Here is a 13786-nt window from a genome sequence, read left to right on the forward strand (position 1 = left end):
GGTGTTGTAATTGTTTAGACTGCTGTGTATGGTTTGCTGTTTGTTGAACCAACAGTGTGAAAACCTGCCAGCATGGATTGATATTCCGCATGACACTTTTCCACCAGAGTGGAACTTTTTGCAGTTTCTAAGTATCTTGATGTAATAAATCACCAACTGTATAAGAAGAACCTGCTTGCTAGAAAGAGATAAGAGCTGCTCCTTAATGATTAAGCATCCTATTTAAATGTCAAGCCTAGTCGGATCATGATTACATTTTTAAATAAGTTTTTTATTTAAGAAATATTAGCTTTACTTTTTTTTTTGCAAAAAAATTTTATTCCAACAGTCTTTTTTATTTAGCCTCCTATAAATTGCCTGTTCAAAGTCCTACTTTCTGACTTTGACAAAAGTGTAGATGTTATTGGCAGCTATGTCTCCACAGAAAGATCATACACTGTCATAGATGGCACCCCATTAAAATGTAGAATAATTCTTTCTCAATGCTTTTCACACTACAAAAGCCTGCCAAGCAAGATTGTGATCCGGCGTTGTAAAGTGGCACTTAAAAATAATTAAAATGCAGCTATCTGCACATAGATAGTGATACAGATTTACATAGTCATTCCCTACTATTATTTTGATTTGTTATTATTACTATTAGGAACAATTGTATTTTTTTTCTCTATCATGATCGTGACTACCTTGCTCACTTTGGGTTTGATCCAGTTCTCACTGAAGTCAAGGGGAATTTTGCCGTTGACGTTGAGTGGGAGTAGAATCAAAGCCAATGCCTCCAAAACCAAAATACCAAACCAGAAGTCCCATCCTGTCCCAATTGAAAGGAGAAGAAAACACCCAATACTTTCAACAGGAGCAGGATTGGGCCCAAAAGAACAGGCTTGTTTTTAATATTGTTTTCATTTTTTAGGTCTTCTTCCCCCCGTCCCAAATACCCCCATCTTTCCTACTTCCCCCTCCCCTTTTTGATTTAATTTGCAATGATCTTTATTTTTTTTAGGGCAGCAGCTGAATGGGCGACATTTAGAAAAAAAACTATATATATTAAAAAAAAGGGAACTGTTGGATTACACCTTTGACATATCCGCAAATATCAATCAAGCTGAAGACTTCAGACTTTTTGATTGTTTAGACTGTGACATTTCTTCAAGAAAATTATCACATCTGCTGACTTTGAAGGACGTGCACTTGAAAACAAACACATAAGTAAAATCAGAACAGGAATAAGATCAACCAGGATTTCTGAAGAGACACTGATATCACCACAGCGGCTTTTCTTCAAACAGGAATTGCAAACCTGGATAGTGACAAAGGAGTGCCTGTTTGCCACCAAGGATGCTATGCGTGACCCACGGTAACAGTCGCTGAGCATCTTTATCTGTCATTCCTTAGCTATATAGGGACCAAAGGACAAAACTTTTTACCGCAGACTTGTAGCTGTATGTAAAATATGGAAGTTCTTTCCTTCTCTCTGAGCTGTTCCTAAAACAGTTTTTGAGAGCAATTATATGAAATATGTAAAAATTTAAAAAAATGCTTAAATGCTTTTAAAACTGCAAGATAATAGTTCTTTGATACTTTGGGAGGTTGTTTGGTTATACATTAATTAGCGTCTATGAAGCTTTCATAAGGTTTTCTGTATAATATGTAAGGATCGTGCTGTTAAAGATACGTAAGATGGATAGCTATGAAAAGCAAAATAAATTAAAAAAAAATCATAGAGAAGAGAAAGGAAAGATGGTTGATATTAAATGGAAAACAAAAAAGGTTTGTAAATGCTTCTAACTCTCCCCATTTAAAATCCTAATAGTTGTACAGAATTTAAAAAAAAGAAAGTTTAAAATACCTATATAATAGAAAAAATTAGACATTAAAAAAGCCAAAAAAAGAAAAAAAAACTACATAGAACTTCGCGTTAATGCTAAAAACAAAGATGTTGTAGAACTGTAATTTTTGTAGACTTTAGATTCAGCATAAATTCCTACTCTCTGCCAATTGCTGTTGGATGCTGTTATTTATCGAGGAGAAAAAGGAGAGAAATGGCTATTTTGGCAGCTTTTTAAACTGCAAGCATTCCAGCTATTACAAAAATAAACAAAACTCAATTCTGTAGACAATGCACATGGGAAACAAAACAGCTGTCTTTTTATCAGACGTTAGTTCTAACTTGAACAACAAAACACAGCTAAATGCTTCATGTCTTCATGATCTGCTGTCCGCAAAATTCCCATCATCCTATGCTTCAGTAGCTTCCATATTTGCTCTAGAAACCTTCAGGGCAAGGGGTTAGCCTAGAACCTTAATCTTAAAAAAAGAAAGAAAAAACAACTCTTTGAAGACTTTCTGAAACTGTTTACAAGGAATTTTGAAAAACAGGGGGATGTTTAAAAAAAAGATCCTGGCTCTGTTTTTCTGTAAATAAATTTGCATATTTTGTAGGACTTTTAATTGTAACGATAGAGAAAAACAAGGAAAACTATTTAATGAAAGCACGATATTTATCTTTGGTAAATGAGTTTACAGCAGTTAAAAAATAACACATTGCTTTAAAAAAAATTACTCAGAAAAAACAATTATTATTTAAGAACACATATTTTTAAGTATATCATAATTATTATAATTTATTTTCACAGTCTTAAAACTTAATTTACATCATTCACACTTGTTTGCATTTACTGAGCAGTGTGATAATTTTTTCTGATTCTTTATTTGATTTTACTCTGTTTTAATGTTCTTGTTTGTTTTTGTTAGTATTTTTAATCTGGATCTCAAACTTTTTTCCTTTCGCTTTCTTTGTTTTAAATTTTATTTCAATTCATTAGTGGGCCTGATCTTACAGTCTTTACTCTGCCAGAACTCCCACTTGGATGTAGTGGGTATTTTGCCTGAGTAAGGAGAGCCAGACTGAGCCCACAGCTAGGAAGTACAGATGTGTAATGCAGCTGCAGTTCCATACAACTGCTCTTTCAGTCTCAATTCCCTGAATCTCCTTGTAATCTTCTGTAATTATTGAATGACGCTTTCCAGCTTAGCCCTAAATAAAGCACAGTTTAAAAAAAAAAAATGCCATGTTCTTTACTTGATGGCTTTCCTTAAGGTGTTTGCTTTGAGAACAAAATGAATCTGTTTCGACTCGTTCATTAATATACATTGTTTGAGTATCAGAAAAAAAATCCCTTTGTTATATAAACCATATCTCATTGAATTGACTTAATGACCCTTTCATTTAATATCTGCTTGATATTCCACTGCAGTTTACCTTAAACCTAGTAGGTTAGAAGATCAAATAATGGTACATACAAATTATAGTCATTGTAGCTGTTATTTGAAGCCTGTTGTTTGCTTTCACACTCATGTATTTTTCATGCTCATAAGTATAGAGGTCAAAGCTTGACACATTGCTCCTTTTGCTGCTTTGGGAAAACCTTTTGAAATTCAGCAGCCTCCAGAGATGAAGTTCAATTTCTTCCTGAGCATCCCTCACATCTTGTCTTTTGAACGATTACTTTCCCCCCCTTAAAATGGCTGTACCAGATCAGCTGAGGTGAGGCTGGAGCTGAAATCAGGAGCCTTTGCATTTTCTTCCTGGTTCTTGCAACTGCATCTGCATTTGGACAAGTTGCACCAGCTAAATCCATCGCTAAATAGGGCTAATGGTGCTTGTCCATAATTTGAACTCCACAGATGGAAGGAGTTGTATTAGTAGAAACTCCTATTATTACTATTATGAATTACTAATGTCTGCTCAGGGCTATAGAAAAAAATGAAATGTAAATCAGCTGATGCATACAAGGAGGGAATATGGTAAGTATTTTCGTTTCATCTGAAGGTAAAGGCAAATACCGAAGAGCATATATCAACCCCATCTCTGCGTTCAGCAGAGAAGATGCTCTGTAGAGGGCTGAGTAGGCTAAAGATGTAGGAACTGGCCTCAAATGTCACTGAGAGAGAAAATGAGGAGTAGGTCTCCCGTAAGAAGAGGTTTCTGCTCCAAAGTCCATCCAGTGTACTGCCCTAAGCTGTGGGGATGAAGATGACAAAGAGAGACACATCCTCTGATCTGCGCCAGTTTGAGAACTAAGGGAAGTGGTGGGCTGGTGAAGATCACTGAAGAAGGAAAAACTGCACAACAAATAGGCTCATTTTCCCACAGTGTCACAGCAAAGGTAGCACTAAAAGGTGATTCCCTCCCCATTTCTCAGGCTGCCCTCCCCACTCTCCGTTGTGACTCCCCCAAGCTTCTCAGAGCCCTTCCTCCCCCACACACACTTTGAGTTAGATGCTATGTCCCTGCAGAGGATACGGGACTGTGAGGGACATCCTGGTGTACCTGCAAGGACATCACCACAGGGTCTGAGTAGAATAGGCTGCATCCCTGTGGCATCCAGCTGGGGACACCACTGGCCACTGAGACACAGGTGGGGGCTGTTGGTTGATGATTGTGAGATGATTTCAGAGTCTTGTTTTAGGCACCCTGCAATACATAGAAGGTAAAATATCCAGTGCTGGGGAGCAGCCACCTTCCAAGGGGAGAGGAAAAAAACACTATTAAAGCTGCCTCTATGGACCAAGTCAGTACCCCTAAAAAAATATTTGACTTTGCATATACACCATTCAGGTAACTGAGCTGGGGAATCTGCCTATGAGGACCAGCAGGGACAACCAGTGAAACAGTCCCTCCCAGCACTTCCCCATGCGTTATACTGCAAGTTCAAAGAGTGGGCAAATCTCCAAGCCCAGTCCCCAAAAAAGGAGGGAGGCAGCAAAACGCTGTCAGCCCACTGGAGATTCACTTACACTGGTGTCTTGAGGAATAAAGCACTGCTGTGACCACACTGCTGCCTGAAGTGATATTTACTTGCCACACTCAAGTCTGTAGTTATGGTAGAGACACAGACTAAAAAAGGCTGGGCTGAAGCAAAAATGTAGATATGGCCTAATGCTTCATTTAAAGACGCTTCTCTGGATTGTACAAACATAGCAGCCCTGTTTTAAGATTTTTAATTGCTTGTCATACAGAGTCCATGCTTCTTTCCAAAGGAAGGTCTCCCCTTTACACTGTAGGTGCGGTAAAGTAAAACAAATAAAGCTTTGCAGCATGCGCCTGTTTCAGCATGGGACTATAGTCTTGGGAGTGGCAAGCAGCCAAAGAAAAGCCCCAGCCTGAAGCAATGAAAATGAAGAGAGGCCAAGTAAAACTGAAAGCCAGTAGCTGCCTGCCCACCTGCACCAGGATACAGCAGATTGGGAACACTCTGTTACAGAAGTTCAAAAGCCACTGGTTGTTTGATGCTGACTGCTCTCTCTTATTTGTTGCTGGTAAATCACATTACATGAAACTAAAGGTTTATTAAGGGTCAAACATCCATTCTTCACCAAGGTGCTCCTTGGCACCAGTGTGATTACAGTAAACTGCGATCCCATCCCCATGAATAGCTGGGGCAACCTTTGGTACAAGTACAAGGTATGGTTTGCAGTCATTCTTTCTGGAATCCCATGGAGACACCTCAACAACTAATCACATTTCTGTGTCTCTAAGAAAGAAGTAAATCCCTTCCTGGAGTCACTTTTCCATATCAGCATTTCCTGACGTAGCCACACAGGCACTCTTCCTTTGCACACATAAGAGGAAACGATTCCTCTCCCCACTTCCACCCCTTCCCCACTTCAGGCAGATGTCCACTAGAAAACTTTCTTTTATTAAGAGATGATCTGGGCTTTGAACCATGCTACAGAGCTCTGCCTGTTTTCCCTTCATGTAATTAATATTGTGATATTTTGGAAATATCCTTGCGAAGCAAGGTGAGGACTTTTCCACCTTGAATGTTCCAGTTTCCAACAGCACATTCCCCCTGTCCCGAATACACCAACACAGCCACCGCCCCATAGGTCTAGAAGCATGTGAGGTGTTCGCGGCTGTGGTCCCAGGAAGAACTCGCACATCACAGAAGGTTGGCAGATGGGCAAAAACATATCACTGGGTGCTTCAGTGCAATGTGCAAATGCTGCCCAAGCAGCTTGCGCACAGCATCACTTGGAGAAGGAATATACTGATGCTCTTACCTAGGAAGGTCCCTTAGCAAACTTTTTTTGAAACTACCGGGCTTGTCCTACCACTCCAGACTCAATGAAATAGGAATAGGCCACAGTCTCAAGTTAACCAGCTGTGGTGTCTGAAAATGCCTTTTGGAATAGCACTACTATCCTTCTTGTTGAGGAAATCAGCCCTTAAAACATGTTTCAATCCCATAGCTTCCCTCTCACTACAGTAAGCACTCACAACAGAGCAAACACATAGTAAAAAAACCTTCGGAAGGTACCAAATCAGCGCCCCTGTGTTCCATTTATTAAGTCAATGAGGTTACTTTGCTGTGTCATAGAATCATAGAATAGTTGGAATACGTTGGAAGGGATCTTTAAAGATCATCTAGTCCAATCCGCTCCACCCTGCAGTGATCAGGTTGCTCAGAGCCCTGTCTCTTTGCATAATTGCACTCACCACTGGTATTGTACAAGCTTTTGTTAGTGTCCACCCACATTGCTGCTGAGGAACCTGTATAGCACTATTACTGCTAAAAACAGAACGGGTTCTTGTGGCTAGAAACACCTTGGTAGCAAACATCCTCTCACCATGGTATTCATAAACCGTCCTGAATTCTGGGTCTCGATCTGGTAAGTTCTGAACTTGGCATGGCTTACCTCAAGCAAGCACAGACTGGGAAAGGAGGTTCCCTGAATACATAGTTAAGCATGGCCTTTTCCTTTAAGCAGCAGTCTTGTGGTGTGCAGTGCTTTCACATGTGATACGATAAGCACAGGTTCAGCTTCTTCCTCTGTCCAGCTAGAAGCTGAGATTTATCTCCTGAGACTGCCATGATGCAGAAGATGGCCATGATTATACAATTGTAGAGCAGTCCAGGGAGGTATTCACAACTCCTCTCATTGCTCTGCCTCTTTTTTTGTTTAAAAGGTGGAAATAGACATAGTAACAGGGAGTAAATAACCTCTCCTAGGGGACTCAGGGTCCTAACACTGCTCCCATGAAAGTGATGTACATTGTACAGCATAGGTCACTGGGAGAAAGGGACACAGACTCCCCTCTGCTGCTCAGGGCATTCTCCTGAGGCTTATGCATTGCTGGCTTGCAGCTATTGCTTTCAGGCTGTAAAAAAAAAAAAAGAGATATAAACATACAAGTTTGGAGGCAGCTGGGGAGTGGGTGGCTTAACTGTCCCCAGCGGCGAGCCACAGCATGACGTTCCAAAAAATGGGCGCCTCTCCTTCTCAGAGAGACAGAGGCCCTAAACTTCTCCTCACCCTTTGAGGCAGATCGGATCACGTGTTTTACTTTTTCCATATACAGCACAGAGAATGCAATTGCCTAATTCAGTGTTGTGAGACCAACCAGATAGCAAAGCACCCAAAAAATTACGCATCATGACTGTGATGTCTCCTTTGTGAGTCCCTCCCCTGGAGGGTAAGGGAGACGATTCCACTTCAGCAAGCTACAGAACACACTCCAAAACTAGAAGAGTTGTCAGAAGGCACATTGTACACAGATCCTCCTACGAACACCTATGAGGAAAAAACTACCTTCTTTCAACAAGAACAAAAAGCTATTGAGTAAATGGGCCTAGCAGTACTGGTGAACCATCTGTCATCAAATGTCAGCTATTAGAAATATTTTTTTTTTAAGCAAAGCGACTAGAAGTACCCAGCCACTGTTACAATGGCATATAAGCAGAGATGCAAAGTGTCAGTCTAATTTTTGCTTGTTTTAACTCCTTCTGCTCTGTTTGTTCTGTTATTGTTACTTTCTGGAGCAACCCCAGAGCATGCCTGAGTACAGGAATTTTGCAGCAAAATCATCAAAGTGCACTTCACGCAAGTGCACTAGAGTTGCCTTTGGGAAGCAGCCTGGTTTAGTTTCAGGGCAGGCAACCAGGAGACAGATGACAAAGAGCTTCTTTCTCTTCTGGACCAAACTCGCCTAACCCCAAGGGACAGCTATCCACAACATCTGCATAATGTTCCACAGCCCAAATGCCAAAGGGAGTCTGAGCCCTGTGCCTATCTCTGGTAGCTGATAAGCAGGAAGCAGCCAAATTTATGATATGAGAAGAAACATGAGATTAGACTGAGACACATAGCAACCTGAGAGGAGCAGGTTGGCCCTATGTGTGGCACCAGTTATTAGCCTCCTCTGCCAAACCTGAGAATCCCACTCAGGACATGGTTTGGTGGGTGAATGTGAAAACTTGTGTTCTGATCATTGAGTTGCACAGAGCAGTCCAAGCCAAAACAGGATAAAGAACTAGAGAGCTACCTGGCTCTGCAGATTAAGCTCTGCAATTTAAGAAGGCGTTGTCCTATACCTGGCTTATTTATATCTTTCAGTTTCCAGCCCAAAAGCCTTATCTTAAAGCTTTACTAAGTAAATATTTTCTCTCCTTGACTGCCAATCTTTTGTAGTGCTCGGAAAGAGCTGAGTTTGGGTGAAATACTGGACATTTAATTCAGTGGAAGTTTTATTTTCCTAAATGTAGGGATCAGTCAACACAATTGCCTGAAAGACTTACAGATCAGATGCAGTTTAGTCGGAGAGTGAGAAATTTTTCCTTCCATGAAAGGGCTGATACCACCAAATGCTGTATTTTAGGAAGGCTTTTCATCCGTCAGATTTAAAGGGGCACTCCATCCCCACTAAGTGCAAATGGTGAAGAAAGATAGGCAGAGGTCTGTGCAGCTGGGGTGACATGACAAATTTGGCCTGACTGGACGTTGCTTTGCCTCTATACCAGCTCAGTAGTGACACCTACTTGCCATCCAGCTGCTCAGTAAGGCTTCCTATGTAAAATCTTTTGACGTCCTAGATCAGACAGAGTATATATCACTGGTCATTAGCCCAGCTGGTGCTTTTGTTCCATTTTTAGCAGAGAAGCCAATAAAAGACTGAGATCTCACTTCTCAGGGATTAGTCCTCCAGGTTTTGCGCATACACATTCGCCTTGTCTGTCAAACAGATGACGGACGGATGGTCGTGACCAAGCATTACACCTAGCTGAATTAGCAACACTTCACTTCGGTGAGTATGGAAACCACTAAATCTCAGCTGGGAGGTAGCAACTGAGAGAAGCTAAGTGCAGGGGGAGAGTAAAACAGGTTAGCCATTTTTGTACTTACCATTTGAAATAGCTTCAGAGAGTACACACATACTGAAGAGAAGCACTGGACTTTCTGTGCACCTCTTCCCTGAGCTGAGCAGTAGCAACTTCCAGCCAACAGGCTTGAGGTGTGTTAACACAAAAAGACTGTACGTTAACAGAAAGCAGGTGTCAGGGCTGTCAGTGTGCTTCTTTCCCTGTTCAGAAAACTAATTTCAAAGACAAAGACAAATACAGATCAGTTCAATAAAACAAAACCAGAATATGAGCCAGAGGGGCAGTTATTGCTCATTTTCAGCTGGCAGGGACAGAAATGATATGGAGCAGAGACTTTGAGAACTTCAGCCATTTGCCTGCATAACTAAACTGCACAGAGTGATGTGGAGACTGATTACGTCTGACGGTGGCCTGAATAATTGTGCATGCAAAATAGATAATGAAGGTCTTATATAACCTGCCTTGGTCCCTGTGAAGTGGCACAATTTTCATAACTAGAAATGCAAAGGATGAAAGCACTCTGCTCCTCAATTTTTTCCTGTGGCTTGTCCTTTGTGAAGTTCCTCCCAGGTTTTTGCAAGACGGATTCTCAGAAGCATTCAGCAATGGTGTCTTTCTGCAGCAAAAAAGGTAATAGGAACAGTTACAACTGCTTTCAGTGAACATCTTATAGAAGTCAACAAGAAACTGCAATTTCTTTCCAATGTAAAGGTCATTTAGCTTTTGATATAGGCATTTTACTGTGTCAAAGCTGCCAGAATATCCTGTTCCGACATGTCCATCTTTTACCAAAAAAACCCCCATGATTGGTATGACAAGTTGTAATAGACAAAGAGCTATGCTCTGCCATTTTTCAGTGTGACAACCCCTTTAGCTCCTTACTTTATCAGGCCTAAAGGCATTCCTTTGGCAATAAGATCAACAGAAACATCTGCATTATTTTCTTCTAACAGTTAAATTATTTATGAGCTTTGAAAATAATCTCACTTTGTCTTCTAACACTGGTTTTGCATATATAAATGTCTTTTTCCAAGTCAACCACTGTGATTTCTTCAACTAACATATGCAGTCATTAGAAAAATATTTCAGGGTATCCCCCCCCCTTTATCTACTTGTTTGAATATGTTGTAAACTTGATTAATGCTGCCTTCTAATCTCTTTTTCCCTAGAGAGAACACCTGGAGGACTTCTAATCTGCCTCAAATAAAAAAATAAAACCCGAAACCCAAACAACCCAAGTTGCAGTGTCACAACCCTTTCCTTTGTCAATCATTGCTCCTCTTCTAAGAGGTTGGAGACATGGCCAAAACTTGTGTCAATGACCCTACAGAGCCATGTGTTCTAAAGCGCTCTTCCTTATGCGCTCAGTAACCTGCTTAGCTTTTAGAGTCTCTCTGAGTAGAATAGTTTGGGGAGATTTATGACAGCAATTCTTCTGGTTCCTTTCACAATGCTGTTTCCGCTATTCTCAGCTATCGCTCTGCCAACATGCATCGTTTATTTAATACCAGTCAGTAGCCACATTAAACCTTTTTTACTTGACAACACTTCCTCCTGTAACTGGGGAAATTGTGCAGGTAAATAAAGTCTGAGACAAAAGCGTTGGACCTGCCTTTTCTGCCTCAATCCAAATCTTTCCATGAGCATCAATAATCCTTGAACTAGGGTTCTTCTCATTTTAATTATGCTACTATCGCCATAATTTCATTCTTGTTAACACCAATTGAGTTTCAGTCTCTGCAGATAGTGGAGCTGGACAGTTACCAAGCCACATGGTATCTTGAGAGGACAGTGAGACCAGTGCTTAGCCTATGGCGGTATTACTCATCACTGTTTCTGGGTTGCATCACTTTACCCATTTGTGAAATGACATATGCCTTTGCACATGCATTTTGAAGATCACAAAGGAGGTTTTTAAAAATACAAAAAAGTGTCCATTGCCCAACTAGCAAATTCTTTTTAAAATACTACCTTACCTGCTTTGATAATTTCAGGTGAAGGCCATAGAGCAAATATGTTATGGATTTAAAGTGTAGCTACAAAGAAGATGGAGGCTTTCTCTTCACAAGGAGCCACATGAAGAAGACAACGGACTACAGCTACAAGCTCTACCGGAGAGGTTTCATCTCAACATAATAAAGATATCTTTTACAGTGAGAACAATCAATATCAGTGGCACAACCTGCCAAGGTATGTGGTGGAGTCCCCATCGCTGGAGGTTTTCAAGATGTGATTGGCTGGGGTACCAGATAATCTCGTCTAGTTTTCCTTTCCTACAAAAGGTTGGACCAGTTAACCTTTGGAGGCCCCTTCCAACATGGGCTATTTTATGAGTCTATGATTGCTATAGATCTGCGTATGTTACTACTATGGACACCACCCCTCTGAACTTCCCCAACAGAGCAGGTGTAGAACGCAAATCACAGCAACACTGATAGGAAGGTACCTCTGTGGTTTTTTTAATCCAACCTCCTACTCAAAGCAGGTCTGTCTTCTGGCCATGCCCCTTGTTATTCTCATGAAATAAAACTATCAATGTCTCTACAGGTAGATTGCACAACCACAATTATACCTATGTTGTGGGACTAGAACCCAATGCAGCCATCTCCTCACCATTATCCAATCTGATAGATCTATGAGGGTTCATTGCATCGCCCTTCTGGACAGGGTTTCTTTTCAAGGAAAACCAATGATGTGCGTAATGAGGGTGCTGAGCACAAAAGTATTTACCCAAAGAAATGTTGGGTTTTACGGAAGGACCAGGCTTTCAGTACACACTGTAGGGAACTACTCTGCCCCAAACAGTAGTTCCAGTTCCACCCAGTGGAGAATAGGTGGCTTCCCACATGCTCACTAGATATAGCTTATCACTGTCTACCCTCATCAGGCCAAGTCCAGCCTTACTACCTGTGAACAGAAGCCAGGACATGATACATGCACAGCCCCACTACTAGAAGTCATCTCTAAGCTGAGAGAGGTGACTTGAGGAACTGTCACTACCCCTTGGCTGATACACAGAGGAAGCTTCAACTTAGACATGGCTACACATCAAAAAAATCAACACAGCATAAACCAAACTGCAGCAGTCCTGCAGGAAGGGCCTGGCATTGCGCCTGCAAGTGTGAAGACTATTACATGGATTAATTTCTTTTTTTTTAAATGCTGAGTAGAAAATCTGGTACAGCTGATTGATAGAAATTAAGGTGGACTATTGCAGCCTTCTGGGCTGGAGAACACATTAAAAAAATCTCTTCAGTAGATGATATCTGATCAGCTTGTGATGCAACTGTTGCCTCCTCCTACTGCATTTGACAGGTGACCTCCCTGATAATCCAGTAAGACACAGATGGTGGCTCCATAGCCGAGGTAAATACAAAATGGTCTCTGTGACAGGCCAGAAGAGTCACTGTTTTCCCATCCCTCTACGCTTAGAACTCCCTAAATCAGAGGTTGGTCAAGAATCCCAGCCAGACCTATTGTCCCTCCCAAGCATTTCAAGCACGCAAGGAACAAAGAGGCACCATAATTGGAAGGGTAAGAAACAGTTTCACTCAGATTTTCTGTTGCAGCAAGTCTTCTCAGACACCTTTAGGATATATTTAATCCATGGCAAGGATATTGATTTTTCTCTAATCATTTCATATATTTCCTAAATGGAAAAAACTAATTTAGGTACAACCATACGCAATAATAGTGAATAAATTATCTTCTAGTGCTCAAAATCTGGGAAAGGTGTGACATGAAGAGCAGCACAAAACAAACTGTCTTTGTCTTAAATATAAACCAGTAGAATCATAGAATCATTAAGGTTGGAAGTGACCTCCAAGATCATCGAGTCCAACCGTCAACCCAACACCACCATGCCCACTAAACCATGTCCCTAAGGGCCTCATCTACACGTCTTCTCAATACTTCCAGGGATGGTGACTCAACCACTTCCCTGGGCAGCCTGTTCCAATGTTTAACCACTCTTTCAGTAAAGAAATTTTTCCTCACGTCCAATCTAAACCTCCCCTGGCGCAACTTGAGGCCATTTCCTCTCATCCTATCGCTAGTTACTTGGGAGAAGAGACCGACACCCACCTCGCTACAACCTCCTTTCAGGTAGTTGTAGAGAGCGATGAGGTCTCCCCTCAGCCTCCTCTTCTCCAGGCTAAACAACCCCAGCTCCCTCAGCCGCTCCTCATAAGACTTGTTCTCCAGACCCCTCACCAGCTTCGTTGCCCTTCTCTGGACACACTCCAGCACCTCAACGTCCTTCTTGTAGTGAGGGACCCAAAACTGAACACAGTATTCGAGGTGCGGCCTCACCAGGGCCGAGTACAGGGGCACGATCGCTTCCCTACTCCTGCTGGCCACACTATTTCTGATACAGGCCAGGATGCCATTGGCCTTCTTGGCCGCCTGGGCACACTGCCGGCTCATGTTCAGCCGGCTGTCAACCAACACCCCCAGGTCCTTTTCCGACAGGCAGCTTTCCAGCCACTCTTCCCCAAGCCTGTAGCGCTGCATGGGGTTGTTGTGGCCGAAGTGCAGGACCCGGCACTTGGCCTTGTTGAATCTCATACAGTTGGCCTGGGCCCATCCATCCAGCCTGTCCAGGTCCCTCTGCAGAGCCTTCCTAC

General features: G+C 41.8%; 1 protein-coding gene across 8 annotated transcripts in view; it reads left to right on the forward strand.

The window, feature by feature from the left end:
* LOC143171870 (CUGBP Elav-like family member 4) overlaps positions 1-2588 on the forward strand; it is a 708415-nt gene extending 705827 nt beyond the window's left edge. For all 8 annotated transcript variants that reach the window (XM_076360989.1, XM_076360994.1, XM_076360991.1 and 5 more), the window contains exon 13: positions 1001-2588. The gene's annotated coding sequence lies outside the window, so the exon portion shown is untranslated. The remainder of the gene's footprint in view (positions 1-1000) is intronic.
* The last annotated feature ends 11198 nt before the right edge of the window (positions 2589-13786 follow it).

The sequence above is a fragment of the Aptenodytes patagonicus genome, chromosome W, assembly GCF_965638725.1.
Source record: "Aptenodytes patagonicus chromosome W, bAptPat1.pri.cur, whole genome shotgun sequence".
NCBI classification, from domain to species: Eukaryota; Metazoa; Chordata; class Aves; order Sphenisciformes; family Spheniscidae; genus Aptenodytes; species Aptenodytes patagonicus.